Consider the following 27,674-nt stretch of genomic DNA (forward strand, 5'->3'; position numbering starts at 1 on the left):
TGTGGTTCTGGAGAAGACTCTTGAGAGTCCCTTGGACTGCAAGGAGATCCAACCAGTCCATTCTAAAGGAGATCAGTCCTGGGTGTTCATTGGAAGGACTGATGCTAAAGCTGAAACTGCAATACTTTGGCCACCTCATGCGACGAGTTGACTCACTGGAAAAGAGTCTGATGCTAGGACGAATTGGGGGCGGGAGGAGATGGGGACAACAGAGAATGAGATGGCTGGATGGCATGACCGACTCGTTGGACATGAGTTTGGGTGAACTCCGGGAGTTGGTGATGGACAGGGAGGCCTGGCGTGCTGTGATTCATGGGGTTGCAAAGAGTCAGACACGACTGAGCGACTGAACTGAACTGAACTGAACAGTAAACCTGGCCAGTCACTACAATGTTTTTAAAATCATAAGAAAATGATCATTTGTATCTGAGGTGGCAAGTTAATAATAGAAAAAGTCTACTGTTTTCTCCTTTAAAAAAAGAAAAAGAACACTATCATACTGTCTTTCCATATTTAGTATACTTTGAGAACTTGTAATGATAAAGAAGATGGGACATTTACAAATATAATTTGTAAAATTTTATGTCCCTATAATCCATGGGAATTTAAGGGAGTTGTTCCAAGTGTTACATAATTCTGCATAAATGAATCTGAAATGTTCTGCATATGTGCATATTTTTAAACTTATATCAACCACAAGGACTTTATAGAAAATGAAAATTCTGAAGGCTATAACCCTCTATTTTAAAATATCTGTGTCCTTCTCACAGTCTTTCTTTTTAGAGAATTGTCACAGTACCTTATGTAGGGTATTTTTTCTTCCTAATCTGACATTTAATCAGAGAATCTGTTCCTTGGCTAGCTAGAAAATCCTTCATTTATCTTCTCCAAAAATCAATCTTGGAATTTTGAAAGAAGCTCAGATCTTTGCACAGAGATAAAGCTGCAAGGGATTCCCAAGAAGGAAAAAAAAAAAAATGCTCTGAGTTCTTATATGAGCACTTCATGTCAGAGAGCATTTAGAACATCCCTGGGTGGACTCTTATAAGTGCCAGTCTCTCACTATAGGGCATATGCAAAGCCTTCAGAGGGCATCTTTGGAGAATGAACTGGAGAACTTTAGAAAGCAATTTCAAGGGAGTGAATCTCCTGTCTGCTGCTGCTGCTGCTAAGTCGCTTCAGTCGTGCCCGACTCTGTGAGACCCCATAGACAGCAGCCCACCAGGCTCCTCTGTCCACGGGATTCTCTAGGCAAGAACACTGGAGTGGGTTGCCATTTCCTTCTCCACTGAGTCTCCTGTCCAGGTCCTTAAAAATGTTCCTACACATCTCAGTTTTGTCCTGGAGCTACACAAAGAAACTGATGCATCCGATAATTTTCATCTCAGAATCAGTTTCTGATGCTCCTTATCACAATATTTTTCTATACTTTGCTGTAGACATCCATTCTCAGAAATGAAGTAAAAAAAAGAAATAAAGTCATACAACGGAAACAAAAATTCCTGCATAAAGAGAATATGAGTTGAGAGGGATAAACAGAGAGGGACAGAGATGGGGAAAGAAGCTTTGACTGAAAGGAGAATCGAAGTCTGGATTGTGCTTGGATTGAACATTTTCTGTCCTTCAATATTGTTCCCTCTTTATAAGTTCGTCCAGAATGCTTCTTCATCACGGACTCTAGCATGGTCCTAATGTTGTCCAGTGAATCACAGCACTAAATCTCTGCCTTTGTTGTCAATCCATATTAATTCTGATTTGTGATCAGTTACCTGATTGCCTTTTGGACCTGACCAAATTTCCCTCACCTATGCTGCTAAGTCACTTCAGTCGTGTCCGACTCTGTGTGACCCCATAGATGGAAGCCCACCAGGCTCCCCCGTCCCTGGGATTCTCCAGGCAAGAACACTGGAGTGGGTTGCCATTTCCTTCTCCAATGTGTGAAAGTGAAAAGTGAAAGTGAAGTCGCTCAATCGTGTCCGACCCTTAGCGACCCCATGGACTGCAGCCTACCAGGCTGCTCCATCCATGGGATTTTCTAGGCAAGAGTACTGGAGTGGCTTGCCATTGCCTTCTCCGTCCCTCACCTATACATTCATATTAATTCGTAAGGTTAGTCTAGCCTGAGAGTCTCCAGACAAGGAAATTCAGCTTATGCACACTCTCAAATTCAGCTGTAGGAGGAAAACTTTGTGTTTCATTTCCAACCTACCAGTCCTGCTGCAGACTGACTGCTCAGTTTAATGTTTTTCTTCTAACAAATATGCAGGAATATTTACTTTCCAAGAAAAAAGGAGCCACCCCCTTGAACGGCTTCTGCATTGCCCCCTACCACACCCACTCTTGGTCGGGGTGTTACAGCTCAGTGTCGTGAATGGAGCCTTGTAAGCGGGAAGTCAGTTCATAAAGAGAGTGTTGGCAAAACGCAGAGATGGGAAAACCCTGGACTGAAGGCAGTGGGTCTCCTTTCATCACGACTCCAACATCCATCAACCGCGGGGTTTGTCGTGATTTTGTTCACCTGCCTGGGCCTGTTTCCCCATCGATAACGTGAGAAAACACGCTGATAACTTGAAAGGCTATTTCAGGTTCCACAATTTATGACTTTAATGGAAGAACAAATTCAGTTTTGTGTACTTAATATATCTATTTCCTATTATAGTTCATTGCCCATGTTAACCAGCAGAAGCAACCATCCAATGTCAACAACTTTGAGGGATGTGTCACGAAGGGCATCTTATGCTGACAGCATGTCAAGGAAATGATATGTTTCACTAAGTTACGATTTAAAAAAGTAACGGAGCATTTATCTTTAGAGAATTAGATTTCCTGTCCAAACACCTCTTGAGATATGGTCAGGAAGGTAGTATGTTAATTATGTCTGTCAATATTGGGTTTTATAAGCTTGGCTACAAGGACTTTCCCTTCTCCTAAAATTACTTGGATCGTTTTTTCATTTGGAACATTTTCCAGCTGAGATTTGGACACAAATTAAATAATTATGACCTCTCCTACCTAATTTTATAATGAAGCAGCTGAGAGTCTAGGCTAATTTAGTTTTTACTATGTAATTTGTCCACTAATAATATGCTTTACCTTTTCTGGTCCAATTACCATGAATCAGAAAATTCAACACACACATAAAACTTGATTAGAGAACACATTGTTCTTTATGTTTTGACTAATATCAGATATACAGAACAGATTCATCTTCCCAAGGAATAAAATGGAACTTCCTTTCTCATCACTGTTAATTTCCTTGAAATAATTTTTTCCCTTTTGTCCTTGACAGGCATGCTTCCTAAAAGAGTTTCAATATTTTGCATCAGACAAAACCGAAGCTAACCTTTAAAAAACATTTTATAATGTCCCTTCTTTATAGTTTATCTATTTTTGTAAGGAAGAATTAATACTCCTAAGATCCATTCTATCAGAGGCAAGTTATAAGCTGGTTTGCCTAGTGTTCTGTTTTACTTCATATTTTTATGTGTTCCTATACCACCATATTTTAAGGAATTTGAGATTTGGCTTATTGCTTAGTGAAATTTTAGGCTGGGAAGGACCTTAGTCCAGCCCTTCGACTTTATGGTGAGAAATCCAGCTCCAGGTTCACAAATTCTTTCGTGGAAGGGGCTTTTGTCAATTGTGTCCACCACTGCTTCCTTCCTGTGGGGTACAATTCCTGGTGTATGGAAATGTGTAAAAGGAGTTTGTGAATGAATCGATGTTCAAGGTCATTTCATTGCTAAGTGACAGTCAAGAGCCACGAGCCTGAATCCCTCTCCCTGTGTTGCTGTTTAGTCACCAGGTCGCGTCCGGCTCTTTGCGAGCCTAGGGACTGTAGCCAGCCAGGCTCCCCTGTCCGTGGGATTCTGGAATACTGAATATTCCAAGAATACTGGAATGGGTGACCATTGCCTCCTCTAGGATGTCTGCCTGACCCAGGGATCGGACCCGCGTCTCATGTCGCCTGCATCTTGACCGCTAGTGCCACCTGGGAAGCCCATATAACTGATTCACTTTGCTGTGCAGCAGAAGCTAATACAACATTATAAATCAACACTACTCCAATAAAAAATTAATTTAAAAAATTTAATCCAGTGAAGAGGTGACATTTCTGTATTAGTGATGATTCTTGATTCCAAGCAGAGATAGAAAAGGAATTGGATCTCAAATCTCAAAGGACATGCAGACTCAGAAATAGAAGGATGGAAAATAAGACTTGGGAAAAGAATATGAGCCAAGGCAGCCCCAGATGCCCCAGTGCAAGAGGCTCAGTTGCTGGCATTTTGCAAAGATGGCCCGGATGTGCGTCTGCCTTTGTAGATGCCATGAGCAAGAGTCCTAACCTTCTGTTCATCTGGGATTCACAGTCCCTGAAAGGAGAATCTGATTGGCTGAGCTTCTATCAGATGCTCAGACATGGACTGCTGGGCAAGGGGGAGCCCCATCAGCGACCTTACACTTTCATGGTTGGAAGTGGGGCCCTCTGTCTCTCTATTACTATACACAACGGAGAGGACTGCCTTCTCATAGGATTTTAGACAGCCCCCACTGTCTTACACAATAACATCTTTACCTAATGCTTAAACACATACAGTGACATTTATAAAAGCAGTCATCAAAATGCATGTGTAAATGATCATACGCCTCTCAGACACCATAGGTCAGATGGATTTGGCTGAAAGGTGGGGTGTGACCGCTCTCGATGCGTCCTCCCCCGTATCTGTCTATGCTGCCGTGTCCCCCTCACAGGGTACTCCCCAGGCTTTGCCTCCTCAGCGAGGCCGTACATGGTCTGCAGCTCTTTTGTAGCCAAAAGGCTACCTTGCGTTGTTTCGAAGTTATCTCTGTTTCTAGGCTGTGACACACTGAACTTTAAATGCTCTGCTTCAACGTTAGAGATGAGGGTGTACTGTAATAGAGGGAAGCTTTTTTTTTTTTAAATCTTGTTAATCTTTTAATCCTTTGGCAGGAGTACTCTCATCCATTGGAGATGTCTAAACGTGTATCTGTGTCACTGAAAAAATAAAAAGCCCAAAATCTAGAATGGGAAGAAAGGATTAAGTAAGATACCATTTTCAAATTTTCATTGACAGCTTTAATCCTAAATCTCCTGATCCTCATTGGATAAAACATCATAAAAAGCTGATTGATTTGAAAGACTGTCTAGTTATTAACGGCTTAGCCTTTACAGGCCTTATATAATGGGGGGGAAATGACCAGGCTAATGATGTGAGCTGATTATTTCAATCACTGTATCCTTTCCCTCAAGAAGGTAGAGTTGACTAGCACTCTACATTTTCAGGTTCTGTGTAAAGGATTACAAAACCATTTTTAGATAACCTTGATCTATAGATTCTCATTCTTGGGAATATATGAAATTAAGAAAGGGGAGAAAAAGCCTAAAATGAAGTTTTCTAACCATTAAAATGGACCCTAGTGACAGATCCCTGTACTTTATTATTTTTTTGAAGTACTCTCTCAAACTTTAATGTATACTGAAATCATGTGAGGATTATATTAAAAAACAGATTCTATTCTAGAAACTTTGAGGTGCAGCCCGAGATCCAGCACTTTTAACCACCTCCCCAGTGAGTGGGGCTCCACATCACACTTTGAGTAGCAAAGTTTTAAAAAGCCTTCTGACATTTTGTGAATTTCATACTCCCAGTTATAAAATCCTAAACCAACACCAGTTGAGTTCTTCTGATTTTTCATTTCTCATGCTTTTCCAATCCCCATCACATCTGCGAACTCATTCATACATGAACAAGAAATAAATGAGTAGAAAAATAACTTGGAAATTTGTTTTTTCTTTACATTTTTTGAAAACAGTTGATTTATATTAGATTAATATTTAACTTACATTTATTAAGTACCACCTACTACATACATGGTGCGGTGCCTAATTGTGTGTATTATCTCATCTGATCTTTATTAAAATCCCATGTGGCAGATATTTTCAACCCCATTTTCCAAAAAGCAAAAACAAACCCCTAAAGCTTAAAATTTTGAAATTTCCTGGAAATTTATTTTTTAAACTATGAAATATCTTTAACAGAAAAAGTTTAGAGTAAATATAATGGTCCCCTTCTAAAACTTATATCTTTTTTAACATTTTGCTTTAACATATTTATTTTATTTCTATTTTAAAAATCAGTACAATATTACAGTTAAAACCAGAGGCCTGGGACTTCCCCGGTGGTCCGGTGGCTAAGACTCTGCACTCCCAATTCGGGACCCAGGTTGGACCCTTGGTCGGGGAGTTAGATCCCACAGGCTGCAGCTGACGATCCTGTGGGCTGCAGCTAAGACTGAGCGTAGCCAAATAAATAAAATAAACACTATAAACAGGAAAGCCAGAGCCCCACAGCCCTTCAGTTCTGCCTTGCTCCTCCTGTCCTTCCTCCTTGCTGTTCAGTTTGGTGCATAAGGTGGTCTTAGATGCTGTTGTTACAATGCACATATATCAGTAAAGCAATATATGATATTATTTTCCCTCGTTATTGTTGTGTAGTCGCTAAGTCACATCCAACTCTTGAGACCCCATGTAGCCCACCAGGCTCCTCTGTCCATGGAATTTCCCAGGCAAGTATACTGGAGTGGGTTGACATTTTCTTCTCCAGCTTTCCCTCATTATCCTCCATATAAATCATCACACATATAAGAAGTAGTAGTAATAATAATTATAATGATAATAGCAACAGCAACCATTCACGAGGCTTTCTCGGTGCTAGGCATTAAGGCATTTTGTAGGAACTAATTCATTTAATCATGCCATAATTTTATGATACCAATGCTGTTATCATCTTTATTTACAGGTGAGAAATCCAAGGCACATAGATTGTGTGGCTTGCCCTCGATACACAGATAATATACACAGGAGCCGGGATTCCTCTCTTCTTTGTATCTTTTTACGTTCTCATGAACCCATTTTTTCTTAAGATCAGTCCATCACAGTTGTACATCTTGCATGTTTATTTTTACCTGTTGATTAGAATTCTGTTGTTCTATAGGCCGGTTTTCGCATCCTTCTGATCAATACTTCCTCACCCTTTCTTGTGCATTCCCTACTGAGCTGATTTGCACCCCTCGCTGTGACAGATCGTGGGCAATGAGCAATCAAATACAAGTCCCTCTGTGTTCACATGCAAGAATTTCTCTGGGTCAAAGGCAAGTGCATCTATAGAATTAGCACAAATTGTCAAATTCTTCTTTGAAGCAGTTGTATTAGTTAATTATTCAGTTGGTCATACTGTATGTGTTAATTATTATTAAACACATACTGTATGTGTTTTTTTCCACAGACCTTCATCAACAGTTGTTACCAATGTTTTGAAACTTGTGAAAATCATGGAGGGGGTAGGGGAGTAGAGGGTATAAAAAATGTCCAGTTCTTATTTAAATTCTCATTCCCTGAGTAAGTAGAGTAGAACAAGGCAGAACAAATATATATATATATATATATATATAAAATTTTTTTTTCTTTTTTTTCTGGAGAGGGTCATTCTAATTTTCTTTTTGGTAAATTAGACCCTCAATTTCATTAATCTGAAACTTCTTTCCTAAATAATGTATTTAACACTATACACTTCTAAGCGTTGAAGTCTCAAAAGTTACTCAAATTATATGAAGTTTCTGAAATTAGAACTTTGTTAGAGATTTCTAATTATAGTTATTGGTTTTCACAGAGTTTGGTCTCTGCGATCCCGATTCTTCAGTGTCCATTGAAGCTTAATTGAATATGTTCTTTATGTGTCAGGATAGTATTATGTACATACAATTTTTTAAATATAATTTTTAGTTCAAGATTTTATATATGTCCTTTATGTCAAGCTTCTGAATTTAATTATACATATGGTACAGATCCTTATTAACTATTGTCTGACCAACTATATATAGAAATTTTATTCGGTACTTTTTCAGATCTCTTGATTTTCCATAATTTTTTGGTTCCTTTTTTATAATTCCAGTTTCTTACTTTTATCCTTAGGTCAAGCTTCTGAATTGAATTTAAATATTATAAAAGGCATACTATCTTACTGTATTGCCTCAGTTTTATTTTATTAATTGAAGTTCATCATGTGCCAATTTTCTGTTGGCAAAAGGTGAACTATTTCCTCATGGATTTTGTAATTTTTTTAAAAAAGTTGATTGTGAATTCATCTTTAATAGCGCTTCTTTCTTGTAGGATCCTGTACAGATTGAAGGTCAGTCACTCAGCTGTGACCCCATGCAGATTGAGTATTAGTAACTTGCTCGTGTCTGACTCTGTGTGACCCCATAGATTGTAGCCCACCAGGCTCCTCTGCCATGGAATTCTCCAGGCAAGAACACTAAAGTAGTTTGCCATTTCCTTCTCCAGGGGGTCTTCCCGACCAGGGGTTTGAACCCAGGTCTGCCGCATTGTAGGCAGATCTTTTACTGTCTAAGCCACCAGGGAAGGCCTGTGCAGATCGAGCTATGAGAATATTCAGCATTTTGGTTGCTGTTTGTATGCTTGCTTCTGCCAAGAGCAGTAGGATTTACCCTTGCCCTAGGATCAAATGTTTAAAAATTTCTTAGCTTCAAGGTTTCAGCGCTTCATGGAGAGTATACATTTAGATACTAACGCATGCAAGGCACAGCTCTAAAGTTTTTAAATTCAAGACGCTACTTTTTTTTCAAACTCTGGCTTTCCTCATCATCTCTGTAACAGTTGGATGAATTATTTCTACCATTCACCTTCTGTGTATCACATTCGAATATCCCAGTTGTATACAAGGCGTCGGTTCCAGTGTCTGTAGGACTTCAGTGTGCTTTGCTGGGCACTGTGAAAGAACCATCTTGCGGCCATGAAACCCAGATCAGACACTGTTAATTCTGACAAGCTGTGATCCCTGTCTCCCCAACACCATCCCCACCACAGTGTCAGCCAACAAACTTGCTATTCCTCATTTTTGCATGTGTACATTTTACTTCCTCTTTTGAAAGAATATGTATATTTCCAGGTGTTTCTATCAGAAAGGCTTGCACATAAGGTAAGTTCATCATCTTACCAGAACCACAGTCTTCACTTCTGCCCAAAATAACATAACCTAAATTCCAATGTGATATTTTTGTATATTACCTTTGAAATATACAAATGGTTGTAATCTAACCCATAAAAGGCCAATTGAATAAGGGTTAATTACTTAAGACCTTATTCCCACTTGGAATGCCTTTATGGGGGGAAATCATTTAAACTTAAAGACCTCAAATCAGAAATTCTTCAGACAGAATTGTTCAGTTACCAGGAAAATAAATTATGTCGCTGTCTTAAGAAGACATCATCAAATGTGTTTAAGATACAATTATTTCTTTCCAGCGAGTATATTAATCATAGCAATTCTTTTGCAATAAGTGACAGTTTAATGTTCTGCGTATTATTTTCCTAAAAGACTAAAGATATAGAAAAAATAAAAGAGAAAAAGACCTCTTTGAGATTGTTGCATTTATATCCTACAAAGTTCTCAGTATTTACTATAAAAGAAATACTCAGACAGTAAAGAATCTGCCCCCGACACAGGAGGCCCGGGTTCGATCCCTGGGTCAGAAAGATCCTCTGGAGAAGGGCATGGCAACCCACGCCAGTGTTCTTGCCTGGAGAGTTCCATGGACAGAGGAGTCTGGAGGGCTACAGTCCATGGGGTTGAAGAGTCAGACATGACTGAGCGACTGACACAAGTGTTTGTTGAGGCCCTAAGAAGGATAGTATTATGAGCTGGGAGCAAAACAAGGAATCTTAGAGCCTGCCTTCAAGAAGTGGACTTTGTTGTTAGAAATTCAAGAGGGGGACATAAAGATACTCAGACTTTTTTTTTTTTTTAATATTGGTTTGGCGTAAGTTTGTACAGGCAAAAACTTCCTTGCTAGTTCAGAAAGAAGTTGCAGTGCTTCTAACTGAATCTCCCTGAAGATGGCATTTGAGCTGGGCTTCAGAAAATGAGTACTGCTTTGGTGAGGCTGCATTAGAGGACAGTTAGGTGGCAAGGCAGAGCTGGGCAGAGTGTGAAGAAAGGCACAGAAGCAGGAAATCTCACGGTGCATTTGAGAAACGGCCAGTGGATGACGTGCATCTGTTTAGTCTAGAAAACTCTTCCACAGACGGGGTCACAAAATAAAAAGCCTAGAGGAGAAGGGGGCCTATATTCATGGAGCAAATGGAGAAGCCAAGCACCATCTGAGGGGCCAGCCACAACCTACCTGTAGACCAGTATACATGAGGGCGACCCATGCCTCCTCTTTCCAGAGACTTTCAGAACGGGGACTTTGGGGGGTAAATCTCTCATATTTAAGCATTTCAGAACTTTTTAAATTTTTTTGTCATGCCAGACACAGAGTAAGTAAAAAGAAGGATATGACCAAAAAATGGATTGGAGTCTTTACTTATAATGTGTAGATACAATCCTCAAGACAGCAGAGGCCAGAGAAGGGGTGACCCAATTAATACAGTTTTTTAAGGAATTTTTCATTCCAATCCCGAAGAAAGGCAATGCCAAAGAATGCTCAAACTACCCCACAATTGCACTCAACTCACACTGTAGTAAAGTAATGCTTAAAATTCTCCAAGCCAGGCTTCAGCAATACATGAACCGTGAACTTCCAGATGTTCAAGCTGGTTTTACAAAAGGCAGAGGCACCAGAGATCACATTGCCAAGACCCGCTGGATCATCAAAAAAGTGAGAGAGTTTCAGAAAAACATCTATTTCTGCTTCATTGACTATGCCAAAGCCTCTAACTGTGTGGATCACAATAAACTGTGGAAAATTCTGAAGGAGATGGGAATACCAGACCACGTGACCTGCCTCTTTAGAAACTTGTATGCAGGTCAGGAAGCAACAGTTAGAACTGGACATGGAACAACAGACTGGTTCCAAATAGGAAAAGGAGTACGTCAAGGCTGTATATTGTCACACTGCTTTTTTAACTTCTATGCAGAGTACATCATGAGGAACGCTGGGCTGGAAGAAGCACAAGCTGGAATCAAGATTGCTGGGAGAAGTATCAATAACCTCAAATATGCAGATGACACCACCCTTATGGCAGAAAGTGAAGAGGAACTCAAAAGCCTCTTGATGAAAGTGAAAGAGGAGAGTGAAAAGGTTGGCTTGAAGCTCAACATTCAGAAAACTAAGATCATGACATCCGGTCCCATCACTTCATTGCAAATAGATAGGGAAACAGTGGAAACAGTGTCAGACTTTATTTTTCTGGGCTCCAAAATCACTGCGGATGCTGATTGCAGCCATGAAATTAAAAGACACTCCTTGGAAGGAAAGAATATGACCAACCTAGATAGCATATTAAAAAGCAGAGACATTACTTTGCAAACAAAGGTCCGTCTAGTCAAGGCTATGGTTTTTCCCGTGGTCATGTATGGATGTGAGAGTTGAACTGTAAAGAAAGCTAATCACCGAAGAAATGATGCTTTTGAGCGCCAAGAATTGATGCTTTTGAACTGTGGTGCTGGAGAAGACTCTTGAGAGTCCCTTGGACTGCAAGGAGATCCAGCCAGTCTGTCATAAAGGAGATCAGTCCTGAAAATTCATTGGAAGGACTGATGCTAAAGCTGAAACTCCAATACTTTGGCCACCTCATGCGAAGAGTTGACTCACTGGAAAAGACTCTGATGCTGGGAGGGATTGGGGGTAGGAGGAGAAGGGGATGACAGAGAATGAGATGGTTGGATGGCATCACTGACTCAATGGATGTGGGTTTGAGTGGACTCTGGGAGTTGGTGATGGACAGGGAGGCCTGCATGCTGCAGTTCATGGGATCTCAAAGAGTCGGACACAACTCAGCGACTGAACTGAACTGATTACAAACTCAGAAGAGAGAAACGAGGAAAATACTTTTATTCATGATATTTGCCAAATAATCCACCTGCACAGTCTCATGAAAAGGAATACACACTCTATTTTAAAGTATTTTTTAATTCAAAAAAAGTTTATTGAAATGGAGTTGATTTACACTGTAGTGTTAGTTTCAGGTATACAGCAAAGTGATACAGTAACACACAAACATACATATTAAAGTATATATATTCTTTTTAGCTTCTTTTTCATTACAGCTCATTATAACACACTTAATGTGCGCAATAGGTCATCGTTGTTTTCCTGCTTCAGATGTAGTAGTGTGTCTGTGTTAAAACTGATCTCACGAAAGTTGAACGAGTGAAAAGCTCTCCTCTGTTCATTGTCTTAAAGTGAAGTCGCTCAGCCGTGTCCGACTCTTCGCGACCCCATGGACTGCAGCCCAGCGGGCTCCTCCCTCCATGGGCTTCTCCAGGCAGGAGCGCTGGAGCGGGTGCCGTCGCCGTCTCCGGTTTATCGTCTTAATCATATGGGTTTTCTTCTTCAGTGATCCTCGTATTGCAACACAGCTGAGGAATAAAGTTATTCTAGTTTTGATTTTACATTGTTGTATAATTGATTAAGGTCTTCCCAAGCGGAACAGTGGTAAAGAATCCACCTACCAATGCAGGAGACGAGGGTTTGATCCCTGGGTCAGGAAGATCCTCTGAAGAAGGAAATGGCAACCCACTCCAGTATTCTTGCCTGGGAAATCCCATACACACACAGCACATAGTTGATTATCAGTGTTGTTTTAGTTTCAGATGTACGGCAAAATGATTCAGTTATGCATATACAGGTATGTATTCTTTTTCTAATTCTTTTCCCTTTTAGGTTCTTACAGAACATTGAGCAGAGCTCTCTGTGCTATACAGTAGGTCCTTGTTGGTTATCTGTTTTAAATATAGCAGTTTGAAATGTCCATCCGAAACTCCAAATCTATCCTTCCCCACTTGGTTTGTATTAATATGAATATTTTTATAAAGGCAATTGAATTTATAAAGAATTTCCACTGGAACTATCTCCCCATTTTAGATATTAACAAGCGTGAACATAACTTATGGATACATGATAAGAAATAGAAGATAATTAAACATTTTATCTAAACTAATTAAACATCTGGCATAAAAATTTAAATTCCTCTTTTCTCCCCTTTCTTATGTGTGCATGTGCAATCATTTGCTTTGGATTTAGAGTTTCCCTAACTAGCTACAAACAGAAGAAATAATTAAGGTGTTTCATAGTCTGCGATCCCATGGAGACAGCTGCCAAAATTCCCTTGCTGGCATGTCCTTTAGGCTTCCCTGGTGGCTCAGTGGTAAGGAACCCTGCCACTGCAGGAGACTGGCTTTGATCCCTGGGCCCAGAAGATCCCCTGGAGAAGGAGATGGCAACCCCCTCCAGTGTTCTTGCCTAGGACATCCCACGGACAGAGGAGCCTGGCGGGCTACAGTCCATGGGGTTGCAAGAGTCAGACACAACTAAGCAACTAAACAACAACATGTTCTTTACTTAGGCATAAAGTCTTGATTTTTATTTTTTGGTTTTTGTTTTTTCCATTCTGATTCGTCAGGAAAGACAGAGACAAAATCAATTCCATGTTTGGTTGAGTAAAAAATTTAAATTGATTGATATCTTTGAATATAACTGTTGACTCATAGAAAATAGAGAGTTTTATTAAATTAGTTCCATTAAGCTTGCCACACAAATATGGAATCCTTCCCTTCCAAAGGATGAAAAGCATTTGATTCACTAGTGTAAATGATGTCAAGTCTATTTTTAAACTTGGCAGCGGTAACGAATTGCTGTGTTCTCACTTTCTCTCTCCCCTTTTCCTGATCAGTCTCTCATCACAGTCAATATGCCCACGACATCGGTAAGGAACGCCCACCAGAACTGACTTGCTTAGTGTTCACCAAGCACGCACTCGACAGAGAAGTCACAGAGAGCCACATGCCCTCAGCTGTCAACAAAACACACTGGGTTATTCATTTAAAAATATGCAACTCTTCAGAGTCCTATTACACCACAGTATTATTTTTTGGATTTCTGTAGAAACATTTGCGTTGCTATGAATAAATGTTTTTGCATGAAACTCATAAAACACTCTATTTGAAGACCAGAATCATGTATATTCACTTATGACAGGCTCTTAATACAACTGTGGTCCTAACTGATTTTTTGGAATTGGTTTTTTTGGTAATTCCCAAGGGGGTCAGAGAGAGAGTCCTTCAGTTCAGTTCAGTTCAGTTCAGTCGCTCAGTCGTGTCCGACTCTCCGCGACCCCATGAATCACAGCACACCAGGCCTCCCTGTCCATCACCAACTCCCTGAGTTCACTCAAACTCATGTCCGCAGAGTCGGTGATACCATCCAGCCATCTCATTCTCGGTCGTCCCCTTCTCCTCCCGCCCCAACCTTTCCCAGCATCAGAGTCTTTTCCAGTGAGTCAACTTGTCGCATGAGGTGCCCAAAGTATTGCAGTTTCAGCTTTAGCATCAGTCCTTACAATAAACACCCAGGATTGATCTCCTTTAGAATGGACTGGTTGGATCTCCTTGCAATCCAAGGGACTCTCAAGAGTCTTCTCCAGCACCACAGTTCAAAAGCATCAATTCTTCAGCTATCAGCTTTCTTCACAGTCCAACTCTCACATCCATACATGACCACGGGAAAAACCATTGCCTTGACTAGACGGACCTTGGTTGGCAAAGTAATGTCTCTGCTTTTTAATATACTATCAAGGTTGGTCATAATTTTCCTTCCAAGGAGTAAGCGTCTTTTAATTTCATGGCTGCAGTCACCATCCACAGTGATTTTGGAGCCCAAAAAATAAAGTCTGACACGGTTTCAACTGTTACCCCATCTATTTCCCATGAAGTGATGGGACCAGATCCCATGATCTTTGTTTTCTGAATGTTGAGCTTCAAGCCAACCTTTTCACTCTCCTCTTTCACTTTCATCAAGAGGCTTTTGAGTTCCTCTTGACTTTGTGCCATAAGGGTGGTGTCATCTGAATATCTGAGGTTATTGATATTTCTCCCAGCAATCTTGATTCCAGCTTGTGCTTCTTCCAGCCCAGCGTTCCTCATGATGTACTCTGCATATAAGTTAAATAAGCAAGGTGACAATATACAGCCTTGAAGCACTCCTTTTCCTATTTGGAACCAGTCGGTTGTTCCATGTACAGTACTGACTGTTGCTTCCTGACCTGCATACAGGTTTCTCAAGAGGCAGGTCAGGTGGTCTGGGATTCCCATCTCTTTCAGAATGTTCCACAGTTTATTGTGATCCACACAGTCAAAGGCTTTGGCATAGTCAATGAAGCAGAAATAGATGTTTTTCTGGAACTCTCTTGCTTTCCCCATGATCCAGCGGATGTTGGCAATTTGATCTCTGGTGCCTCTGCCTTTTCTAAAACCTGCTCGAACATCTAGGAGTTCACGGTTCACATATTGCTGAAGCCTGGCTTGGAGAATTTTGAGCATGACTTTACTAGCGTGTGAGATGAGTGCAATTGTGCGGTAGTTTGAGCATTCTTTGGCATTCCCTTTCTTTGGGATTGGAATGAAGACTGACCTTTTCCAGTCCTGTGGCCACTGCTGAGTTTTCCAAATTTGCTGGCATACTGAGTGCAGCACTTTCACAGCATCATCTTTCAAGATTTGAAATAGCTCAACTGGAATTCCATCACCTCCACTAGCTTTGTTCGTAGTGATGCTTTCTAAGGCCCACTTGACTTCACATTCCAAGATGTCTGGCTCTAGGTCAATGATCACGTTATCGTGACTATCTTGGTCGTGAAGATCTTTTTTGTACAGTTCTGTGTATTCTTGCCACCTCTTCTTAATATCTTCTGTTTCTGTTAGGTCCATACCATTTCTGTCCTTTATCGAGCCCATCTTTGCATGAAATGTTCTTACACATCCCCAAATAGCCACAGAATAGCTTTGCAACCTGTAAACCTAAACCAGGATATTTTAAAAATTAATGGAATTAGCTAGTACTAACACATGGTTTTATGGGCAGATGATAAAATTAGAAATATTGCCCATTTTCTGCGGGTCACATTCAAAAATCTCAACCTTGACAAAATCCCCTTTCAAGCTAGAAAGATTGCTGAAAATAAGGCCATCACTGCTGACCGTCAGCAGCAGGTTTTCAATAAAGACTGCAGGCAATCTGGACTCTGACTTCGGTACTGTAAACAAAATGACAGTAAATTCACTATAAACGTAATTTCCTCAGAACAGAATCAGCTAATGCAGTTACGACTTTAACAAAGTACATATTGGCCATAGCAATGATGGCAGCCGCATCAACAGCAGCTGGTCAGTGGCAGCAGTAAAATTAGCATGTACTCAAGATTTCATAATGCCTCCCTTATGGCTCAGCGGGTAAAGAATCCACCTGCCATGCAAGAGACACAGGGGAGGTGGGTTCAATCCCTGGGTCGGGAAGATCTCCTGGAGGTAGAAATGAAAACCCACTCCAGTGTTCTTGCTTGAAAAATCCCATGACAGAGAATCCTGGTGGGTTATAGTCCAAAAGGTCACAAAGAGTTGGACATGACTGAGCGACTACTTCACAAATATAGTTCAGTTCAGTTCAGTTCAGTCGCTCAGTCGTGTCCGACTCTCCGCGACCCCATGAATCACAGCACGCCAGGCCTCCCTGTCCATCACCAACTCCCGAAGTACACTCAAACTCATGTCCACAGAGTCGGTGATGCCATCCAGCCATCTCATTCTCCGTCGTCCCCTTCTCCTCCCGCCCCCAACCTTACCCAGCATCAGAGTCTTTTCCAGTGAGTCAACTCGTCGCATGAGGTGGCCAAAGTATTGCAGTTTCAGCTTTAGCATCAGTCCCTCCAATGAACATCCAGGATTGATCTCCTTTAGAATGGACTGGCTGGATCTCCTTGCAGTATAAGGGACTCTCAAGAGTCTTCTCCAACACCACAGTTCAAAAGCATCGATTCTTCGGCGATCAGCTTTCTTCACAGTCCAACTCTCACATCCATACATGACCACGGGAAAAACCATTGCCTTGACTAGACGGACCTTGGTTGGCAAAGTAATGTCTCTGCTTTTTAATATACTATCAAGGTTGGTCATAACTTTCCTTCCAAGGAGCAAGCGTCTTTTAATTTCACAAATATAGTACTCAAAAATAAATTAACTTTCTAAACTGGAAGATGAGTTGACAATTTTCACCATATATCATGGACATATGCCCATGGGGAGATTGGGATGCCCAAATGAAATGATCCATAAATGTAGACAGAGAATAAAATATACTGAATATCTCAAAGGCGCCATTATCACTCAGCATAGCCATTTGTTTGCTGATTGATTCCACTGACGTGCCAACAAGTTTGAAGGACACTTTGATTAATGTAAGCTGCTTTGATCTTACCATTTTGAACATCCTATATTAATCCTGGGAATATTCCGTGCTGGCTTTCTTGACCCCTAAGGATGTTTCTGCTGTCTAATGAATACAGACATCCTCATTAGAATGATAGCAACATTTCTGACTTCTCATCTAGAGAGTTACACAAATTTGCTAAAACTTCTTCATACAAATTTAATTTTTTAATCAAACACCTTTGCAGCAGGGTTAAATAATTTTTTCCATTTCCTTTTTCTATTGTATTGGAACTATTTTTATTACATTCATTTTTTTACATCCAAGATTTAATTCATCAATGAAGTTTATAAATTAACATCTCAGATAGGATGAACTTTCTTTTGTGACAACATTTCTATCAAGTTCAATCTTCTCAATTTAAGTTAAATTGAGAATGACTTTTTAAAGAATATTTCACTCTTCAATCATTTTTTGACAAATAACAAGTTTTACTCTATATAATTTAGCTCTTGAAAGTTTTATTTTTTATTTATTATTTCTAATATGTCTAGTTTTGCCCCAGTCTGTTTGCTGTATTCAGCATTCTTAAGGAGTTCTTTTTTTCAATCAGGTTATTTTGTTTTGTTTTCAGTTCAGTTCAGTTCAGTCGCTCAGTCGTCTCTGATTCTTTGTGACCCCATGAATCACAGCACGCCAGGCCTCCCTGTCCATCACCAACTCCCGGAGTTCACTCAAACTCATGTCCATCAAGTCGGTGATGCCATCCAGCCATCTCATTCTCTGTCATCCCCTTCTCCTCCTGCCCCCAATCCTTCCCAGCATCAGACTCTTTTCCAGTGAGTCAACTCGTCGCATGAGGTGGCCAAAGTATTGGAGTTTCAGCTTTAGCATCAGTCCTTCCAATGAACACCCAGGATTGATCTCCTTTAGAATGGACTGGTTGGATCTCCCTGCAGTCCAAGGGACTCTCAAGAGTCTTCTCCAGCACCACAGTTCAAAAACATCAATTCTTTGGCGATCAGCTTTCTTCACAGTCCAACTCTCACATCCATACATGACCACGGGAAAAACCATAGCCTTGACTAGACAGACCTTTGTTGGCAAAGTAATGTCTCTGCTTTGTAATATACTATCTAGGTTGGTCATAACTTTCCTTCCAAGGAGTAAGCGTCTTTTAATTTCCTGGCTGCAATCAGCATCCACGGTGATTTTGGAGCCCAAAAAATAAAGTCTGACACTGTTTCCACTGTTTTTCTATCTGTTTCCCATGAAGTGATGGGACCAGATGCCATGATCTTTGTTTTCTGAATGTTGAGCTTCAAGCCAACCTTTTCATTCTCCTCTTTCACTTTCATCAAGAGGCTTTTGAGTTCCTCTTCACTTTCTGCCATAAGGGTGGTGTCATCTGCATATCTGAGGTTATTGATATTTCTCCCAGCAATCTTGATTCCAGGTTGTGCTTCCTCCAGCCCAGGGTTTCTCATGATGTACTCTGCATGGAAGTTAAATAAGCAGGGTGGTAATATGCAGCCTGTTGTTCCATGTCCAGTTCTAACTGTTGCTTCCTGACCTGCATACAGGTTTCTCAAGAGGCAGGTCAGGTGGTCTGGTATTCCCATCTCTTTCAGAATGTTCTACAGTTTATTGTGATCCACACAGTCAAAGGCTTTGGCATAGGGCTAGGTTACCTGAAGTCAAATAATCAAGTAGTGATGGGCTGCAGCCCAAGCCATTCTGAAAACCCAAAGCCTGTTTTAAATATATGGCAAGAGTATCTACTCTGTGGTCTCCCGGATTTAGAAGGATGTTCTTTATCACGTAAAAAATATGTACTGAGTTAATATTAGGTGCCAACCTTGAATCACAAGTCAGGCTTAGGAATCCGGTGTGTAAGAGCCCCTACTCCCTGCTCTCACAAAGACACCAGTCTAGTAGGAGCTACGGCAGATAGCCAGTGTGATGAGAGTCTAGCAAGCCCCCAGCGGGCAATGAAGGAGCAGACGCCCAGGGATGGAGCCCTTTCAGCAATGGAAATGAAAATCTGATTCCTTAGATTACCGAAAAGTGAGAGGGGATAAAAATACCCCCAAATGAAATCACTGCAGGTGAGACAATTTGTAGTATCCTGCAAGATCCTTTAAGATATTTATAATTGCATCATTGAGATGATGATTCATGATGATTACAAATATTCATTTAGATACCATCATAAGAGATGAATGTGATCAACCAGAAATCTTCAGGATGAGCCTCTTGAAAACTGAAAAATGTGTTTCATGTTTATGCATTAACTGGACTTTGTGGCCAGAATAAATGACCCTCAGATGAATCTCAAGAGGTTTCTTCAGCAATTTTTTAAAGCCTCAGTCTTTTTGCTTTATTGTTTATTTAAAAATTATTTCTAGAATTAAAAATGGGCATTATCTTTGTGCAGGCTTCCCAGGTGGCACTAGTGGTAAAAAAAAAAAAAAAAAAAAAACCATCTGCCAGTGCATGAAACATAAGAGACATGGGTTCAATCCCTGGGTTGGGAAGTTCCCCCAAGGAGGGCATGGCAATCCACTCCAGTATTTTTGCCTGAAGAATCCCATGGACAGAGGAGCCTGGTGGACTATGGTCCATGTGGTTGCAAAGAGTCAGATACAACGGAAGCGATTTAACATGCTCACACGCACACATTATCTTTTGGCATTATGATATTCTCAAAACAAAGTTGAGCAAACTCTCCCTGAATCTATGAAGAATTAAGTTAAATCCACCCCCATGCTATTTGTGATTTTTCTGTTAGACACACACACATATAGAGGGAGAATGATTTGACAAGTATTCCTGTTAATTTATTCAAAGTCTTAACATTCTTGCTAGGAATTACACATTTTATCAGATAGGAGTCTGGAGTATAGCAGCTTAAGCTATATTTAAATCCAGCTTTTCTTGTTGGTTTTTTATTCTTTGAAAGAAAAGATTTAAGTTTGGAAACGTGTAGGTGAGACATACTTTACATGACTTTCTATCGTACATTTGCATGTGTGCATGCTAAGTCATGTCAGTTTTGGCTGACTCTTTGCAACCCTGTGGACTGTAACCCTCCAGGCTCCTCTGCCATCAGATTCTCCCAGCAAGAATACTGGAGTGGATTGCCGTGCCCTCCTCCAGGGGATCTTCCCGACCCAGGGATCTCTTCCACACTGACAGGCAGGTTCTTTACCACAGCACCTCCTGGGAAGCCCTGATTTTACATCCCATGCCCTTTATTTAATCCAGATTGCATGATTTCCTTTTCCCCACACTGCCTTCACTACATGATCCTGCCCTAGTGTCTTTACTGATGGGCATTCAGGTTTATTTCATCTGTTATTCGAAACCCTACTGATTCCTATGGTGCGGCTTGAACACGCCTCCCTTCCTTTACACGCTGATTGCTCTAGCAAGGAGCACTTTGTCAACGTTATCCTCGTATTGTTTCCCCAACGGACTGCCAGGTAATGAAAACCTAGCTCCCCTATCTTTACATATCACACGCAGCTCAAGAATTGCACATGGTCCCTAACTGTCTGCTGCTGCTCTGCTAAGTCACTTCAGTCGTGTCCAACCCTGCGTGACCCCACAGATGGAAGCCCACCAGGCTCCCCCGTCCCTGGGATTCTCCAGGCAAGAACACTGGAGTGGGTTGCCATTTCCTTCTCCAATGTGTGAAAGTGAAAAGTGAAAGTGAAGTCGCTCAGTCGTGTCCGACCCTTAGCGACCCCATGGACTGCAGCCCACCAGGCTCCTCCATCCATGGGATTTTCTAGGCAAGAGTACTGGAGTGACTTGCCATTGCCTTCTCTGAACTGTCTGCTAACTGAGTGCATTTGTTAATTAACTCATTAGAGGTTATTTAGAGACTGTTGGGTAGGTAGAAGGAATGAACATAATATTTTAGTCTCCTGGTTTAAGCAAAATCTCTCTTCAGGAGTGGTGGAGGATAAAGTAAAGGAAATTGATCTGAAGATTCACCTGGTGGTTGGTAACTAGAGAATGTTGAGAACAGCATTCAGAGACCAGGAAGTGTTGTCATGCTGAACCCCCCCCCTCCGTTTGAATATGAGATGAAACATTGAAGACAGACTTTGACCCTCTGCAGAATATTCGGAAAATGGAAACCATGCACACCGAGTGGTGTCACATGACCTTGAAAACAGTGACCTCAGAGGGTGGGTGGAGTTGGGTCTGAGCTATTGACGGCTGTGTTTCTGATCATTTCTTGCGTATTATGAAGGAAGAGCAGACAGAGGGCTGAAGGGCAGAGAACCAGGGGAGGCAGGTTGGTCTCATCACCAGGCTTAGAGCCAGGCTGTGGCTTCAGGGTAAATCATGTGCTCCGTGGATCCGCAGCTCTTGCTGGAACTTGGAGTCAATCCTGGTGTCCACCAAGGCCTGGGCTCACTGGGGTGCTGAGTACCCAGTTCCTCCTAAAATGCCCCACAGCCCCTCCCTCTGCCCCGCCAGGTTAAGCTAATGCTGCTTCCAGTCACCTTCCCCACCATATTCTTGGACTTCCCTATGCCCATCAAGGCTGTGCTTCTTGTCACCTCTGCTGTAGACCCAAAGTTGGAAAGCTTTCTCCCTGCATGACACCTAAAAAACCTGCCCCATGGAATTTGAAATGTGTTTCCCAGAAATTAGACTGAAGGGTTTTCAGAGGGTACCATACGATTAGTTTTTTCTTCCAAATTGTTAGGGCAATATAGGCAAGTGGACAAAGAAACTGTATGCAGTATTTTGGTTGCAATGTGAGTTATGTGCTGGGCTAGAGACTAAACCATCTTTTGCCTTTGTTTCCAAGCTCTTAAAAGTCACCATGGTTGTCAGATGATGGATTTGTAAGCAGAAAGTTGGTGTAAGTAAAAGTGGTGTAGGTGACATTAAACGTGAAGCTCCAGTGAGGAGAATGGTTAAAATGTGATTCAAGACACTTAGTTTATCCAACATTTTCAATCAAGTCCAAGAAATTACATAAGAAAGTGGGTTCTCATAAGAAAAACAAAAGCTATGTGGTCTTTCCTTTCTCCACAGTGTAGGTCTGACCTATATAAAGTCTCTTGCAAAGTCCACAAGAAGGTAACCAAAGAGTTCTATTCCTGGAAAAGGAAGCATTGGGAAGTGCTTCAGAGTTCAGTCTGTGGTTCCAGAAAGCTCTTTTATTACCCAAGCCTTTGTATGCACAGACCATTAACTCATCAATTCCTGCCAACAACGTTTGGAATAATAGCTAGGGCTTCTGGGAGTGGGAGGTTGTGAAGAACATTGCAAAAGTTTCCACACTCCAAGTAAAAATAATTCCAGTTCTCCAAGACTGTGTGTTCTAGATGAAGGTGACCTTAAGCTGAAGACAATACGGAAAATTTCCATTTGCAGGTGGAGGGGAAGAGCAATACAGAAAAAAATCTACTGGGGCAGCCATTTCTATGAAAGAGATAAAGTCAAGCAGGAGTGCATGAACACCAAAAGCTTGACTGACAACAAGGATCAGGAGGGAGGGAGTGTGGCGTGTTAAAACGGTAAAGACTTTCAACCTCAGGCAGACTTCAACTCCACACCTAGTCCTTCTTCTTACCGGATGTCTGCTTTTGGTTGCGTTTTGCTTTAACCTTTTTTAGTACCAATATTTTAATATTAACTTTCATATAATAATATTTAGCTGTTAGAGTTGTAACAGGAAACTAGCCAATCTGATCACATGGACCACAGCCGAATGTGGTCCACTGGAGAAGGGAATGGCAAACCACTTCAGTATACTTGCCTTGAGAACCCCATGAACAGTAACAAAGGGCAAAATGATAGGATACTGAATGAGGAATTCCCCAGGTCAGTAGGTGCCCAGTATGCTACTGGAGCTCAGTGGAGAAATAACTATAGAAGGAATAAAGGGATGGAGCAAAAGCAAAACCAATACCCAGTTGTGGATGTGACCAGTGATAGAAGCAAGGTCCGGTGCTGTAAAGAGCAGTATTGCATAGGAACCTGGAATGTTAGGTCCATGAATCAAGGCAAATTGGAAGTGGTCAAACAGGAGATGGCAAGAGTGAATGTTGACATTCTAGGAATCAGTGAATTAAAATGGACTGGAATGGGTGAATTTAACTCAGACGACCATTATATCTACTACTGTGGGCAGGAATCCCTTAGAAGAAATGGAGTAGCCATCATGGTCAACAAAAGAGTCCGAAATGCAGTACTTGGATGCAATCTTAAAAATGACAGGATGATTTCTGTTCGTTTCCAAGGCAAACCATTCAATATTACAGTAATCCAGGCCTATGCCCCAATGAGTAATGCTGAAGAAGCCGAAGTTAATCAGTTCTATGAAGACCTACAAGACCTTTTAGAACTAACACCCAAAAAAGATGTCCTTTTCATTATAGGGGACTGGAATGAAAAAGTAGGAAGTCAAGAAACACCTGGAGTAACTGGCAAATTTGGCCTTGGAGCACGGAATGAAGCAGGGCAAAGGCTAATAGAGTTTGTCAAGAGAATGCACTGGTCATAGCAAACACCCTCTTCCAACAGCACAAGAGAAGACTCTACACATGGACATCACCAGATGGTCAACACCGAAATCAGATTGATTATATTCTTTGCAACCAAAGATGGAGAAGCTGTATACAGTTAGCGAAAACAAGACCAGGAGCTGACTGTGGCTCAGATCATGAACTCCTTATTGCGAAGTTCAGACTTAAATTGAAGAAAGTAGGGAAAACCACTAGACCATTCAGATATGACCTCAATCAAATCCCTTATGATTATACAGTGGAAGTGAGAAATAGATTTAAGGGACTAGATCTGATTGATAGAGTGCCTGATGAACTCTGGACGGAGGTTCGTGACATTGTAAAGGAGACAGGGACCAAGACCATCCCCATGGAAAAGAAATGCAAAAGAGCGAAATGGCTGTCTGAGGAGGCCTTACAAATAGCTGTGAAAAGAAGAGAGGCAAAAAGCAAAGGAGAAAAGGAAAGATATAAGCATCTGAATGCAGAGTTCCAAAGAATAGCAAGGAGAGATAAGAAAGCCTTCCTCAGTGATCAATGCAAAGAAATAGAGGAAAACAACAGAATAGGAAAAACAAGAGAGCTCTTCAAGAAAATTAGAGATTCCAAAGGAACATTTCATGCAAAGATGGGCTCAATAAAGGACAGAAATGGTATGGACCTAACAGAAGCAGAAGATATTAAGAAGAGGTGGCAGGAATACACAGAAGAACTGTACAAAAAAGATCTTCACGACCAAGATAGTCACGATAACATGATCACTGACCTAGAGCCAGACATCTTGGAATGTGAAGTCAAGTGGGCCTTAGAAAGCATCACTACGAACAAAGCTAGTGGAGGTGATGGAATTCCAGTTGAGCTATTTCAAGTCTTGAAAGATGATGCTGTGAAAGTGCTACACTCAATATGCCAGCAGATTTGGAAAACTCAGCAGTGGCCACAGGACTGGAAGAGGTCAGTCTTCATTCCAATCCCAAAGAAAGGCAATGCCAAAGAATGTTCAAACTACCGCACAGTTGCACTCATCTCACACGCTAGTAAAGTCATGCTCAAAATTCTCCAAGCCAGGCTTCAGCAGTATGTAAACCGTTAACTCCCAGATGTTCAAGCAGGTTTTAGAAAAGGCAGAGGCACCAGAGATCAAATTGCCAACATCCGCTGGATCATGGAGAAAGCAAGAGAGTTTCAGAAAAACATCTATTTCTGCTTTATTGACTATGCCAAAGCCTTTGACTGTGTCGATCACAATAAACTGTGGAACATTCTGAAAAAGATGGGAATCCCAGACCACCTGACCTGCCTCTTGAGAAACCTGTATGCAGGTCAGGAAGCAACTGTTAGAACTGGACAAGGAACAACAGACTGGTTCCAAATAGGAAAAGGTGTACGTCAAGGTTGTATATTGTCACCTTGCTTATTTAACTTATATGCAGAGTACATCATGAGGAACGCTGGGCTGGAAGAAGCACAAGCTGGAATCAAGATTGCCGGGAGAAATATCAATAACCTCAGATATGCAGATGACACTACCCTTATGGCAGAAAGTGAAGAGGAACTCAAAAGCCTCTTGATGAAAGTGAAAGAGGAGAGTGAAAAGGTTGGCTTGAAGCTCAACATTCAGAAAACAAAGATCATGGCATCTGGTCCCATCACTTCATGGGAAATAGATGGAAAAACAGTGGAAACAGTGTCAGACTTTGTTTTTTTGGGCTCCAATATCACTGCAGATGCTGATTGCAGCCATGAAATTAAAAGACGCTTGCTCCTTGGAAGGAAAGTTATGACCACCCTTGATAGTATATTAAAAAGCAGAGACATTACTTTGCCAACCAAGGTCCGTCTAGTCAAGGCAATGGTTTTTCCCGTGGTCATGTATGGATGTGAGAGTTGGACTGTGAAGAAGGCTGACCGCCGAAGAATCGATGCTTTTGAACTGTGGTGTTGGAGAAGACTCTTGAGAGTCCCTTATACTGCAAGGAGATCCAACCAGTCCATTCTAGAGGAGATCAATCCTGGATGTTCATTGGAGGGACTGATGCTAAAGCTGAAACTGCAATACTTTGGCCACCTCATGCGACGAGTTGACTCACTGGAAAAGACTCTGATGTTGGGAAAGGTTGGGGGCGGGAGGAGAAGGGGACGACGGAGAATGAGATGGCTGGATGGCATCACCGACTCTGTGGACATGAGTTTGAGTGGACTGCGGGAGTTGGTGATGGACAGGGAGGCCTGGCGTGCTGTGATTCATGGGGACGCGGAGAGTCGGACACGACTGAGCGACTGAACTGAACTGAGAGTTGTAAGAAGTTAAATTATGATGCAATATAGGATTAAATTGAAGAATATATAAAGGATTTCCCTGGTGATCCAGTGGTTAAGACTTTGCCTTCCAGTGCAGGGGTGCAAATGTAATCCTGGCTGAGGAGCTGAGATCCCGCATGCCTCAAGGCCAATAAAAGCAAAGCATAAAACAGAAGCAAAATTGTAACAAATTCAATAAAGATGAATCCAGGTCTCCAGCATTGCAGGCAGACTCTTTACCATCTGAGCCACCAGGGAAGCCCTTAAAAAAATTGTCCACATAAAAGAAAATCTAAAAAGAAAATCACAAAAGAAAAAAAGAATATGTAAATACCTATATATTCTTAATGTATTCTTAATATTGATATATTCTTTAATATACATTCAGCACATTTAATATATTCAGGGCATTGGGTGATCAATATGTAGTCTCCAACCACAAGAGCATAAATAAAAATGTTATAACTTACTATTGTTTTTACCATAATCAGTCAGGTAACAACAAACCAAATGGAAACTGGGAAATATTGTGAAACACGAGGCCCATTTCATGCCTTCAGTATGATAGCTCGTCATGGAAAGTAGCATTTGTAACTATGAATGATGCAAGATTGTTGATTTCCAAGAATGATGTGATCGTGTCCTTTATTTCTACTATTGGGTTGATTATTTTCTACTTATGGAAACAGGATTCTGGACGTATATTTTGTACACGTTTTCAATAGTGAAGGCTTTCAAACGTCTCCATTATTTTCCATAAGACAAAAAGCCCTTCGACCCTTTAAACAGTAGCAGCAATAACCATCACAGCCTTTATTTGATTTTCACACTTGGTGTCCCGTGCGCTCCTTCTTGGCCCTGCGCGGCTCCCCTGCGCGGCGGTCCGCCTGGCTGAGCGCGGCCTCCTCCGCAGGCCCAGGGCTGCGGTGCGGGGCTCGCTGCGCGGCGGCACGCGGCGTCTTCCGTGCCGGCGCACGTCCGCGGCCCTGCCGCGGGGCAGACCGCGAGCAGCGCGCCAGCAGGGCGGCCTGTAGCAGCGTCTCAGCCAGGCGCGCTCCGCGTGCGCGGCCGCCCGCGAGGCCCTCGGTGTGAGCGCTGTAGCTTAGCCCGCGGCAGCCTGTGAGGCGGGTCACTGCGCGCCGCCCACGTCAGAGAAGGAGAAGCCAAGGCCCGGGGAGCAGAAGACGTGAGCCCGCCGCCGCCCAGCGAGTCAGCGTTGGAACCACGGAGCGACGCGACCCCACGACGAGCGTCCCGTGCTCCCCGGAGGCCGCGTGGCTCGCCTTCAGGAACTCCGGCTTTCCGGCTCGGCCTAGCCTGACGCTCTTGACTGCAGCCCTGTTTCTCTTCTGCGTCCTTCTGTGCTTCCGACCCCGGCACGTGCTGCCTTTCCCCGCGCTCTCTGCCTCTCATGTTTAAAATGTGCGTGACACACTGTGATCTCTGATGCAACCCCGTGGCCCTGTGTCCATCTCACTCACTCGGCCGCCCACTGGCGGAAACCTTCTTTTGTAATGGTCCCACAGACCCCCACTGCTTGCCGTGTTGCACGCCACATCAAGCCATCAAGCAAGGTTAGCTCCATGTGTTTAA

General features: G+C 41.9%; 1 protein-coding gene across 1 annotated transcript in view; it reads left to right on the top strand.

Moving 5' to 3' along the window:
• Window positions 1-27,674, top strand: part of KCNH8 (potassium voltage-gated channel subfamily H member 8) — a 495,092-nt gene that overhangs the window by 329,991 nt on the left and 137,427 nt on the right. The gene's annotated exons all lie outside the window — the stretch shown is intronic.

The sequence above is a fragment of the Moschus berezovskii genome, chromosome 1, assembly GCF_049115385.1.
Source record: "Moschus berezovskii isolate FMDL1 chromosome 1, NW_MosBer_1.0, whole genome shotgun sequence".
Lineage (NCBI taxonomy): Eukaryota > Metazoa > Chordata > Mammalia > Artiodactyla > Moschidae > Moschus > Moschus berezovskii.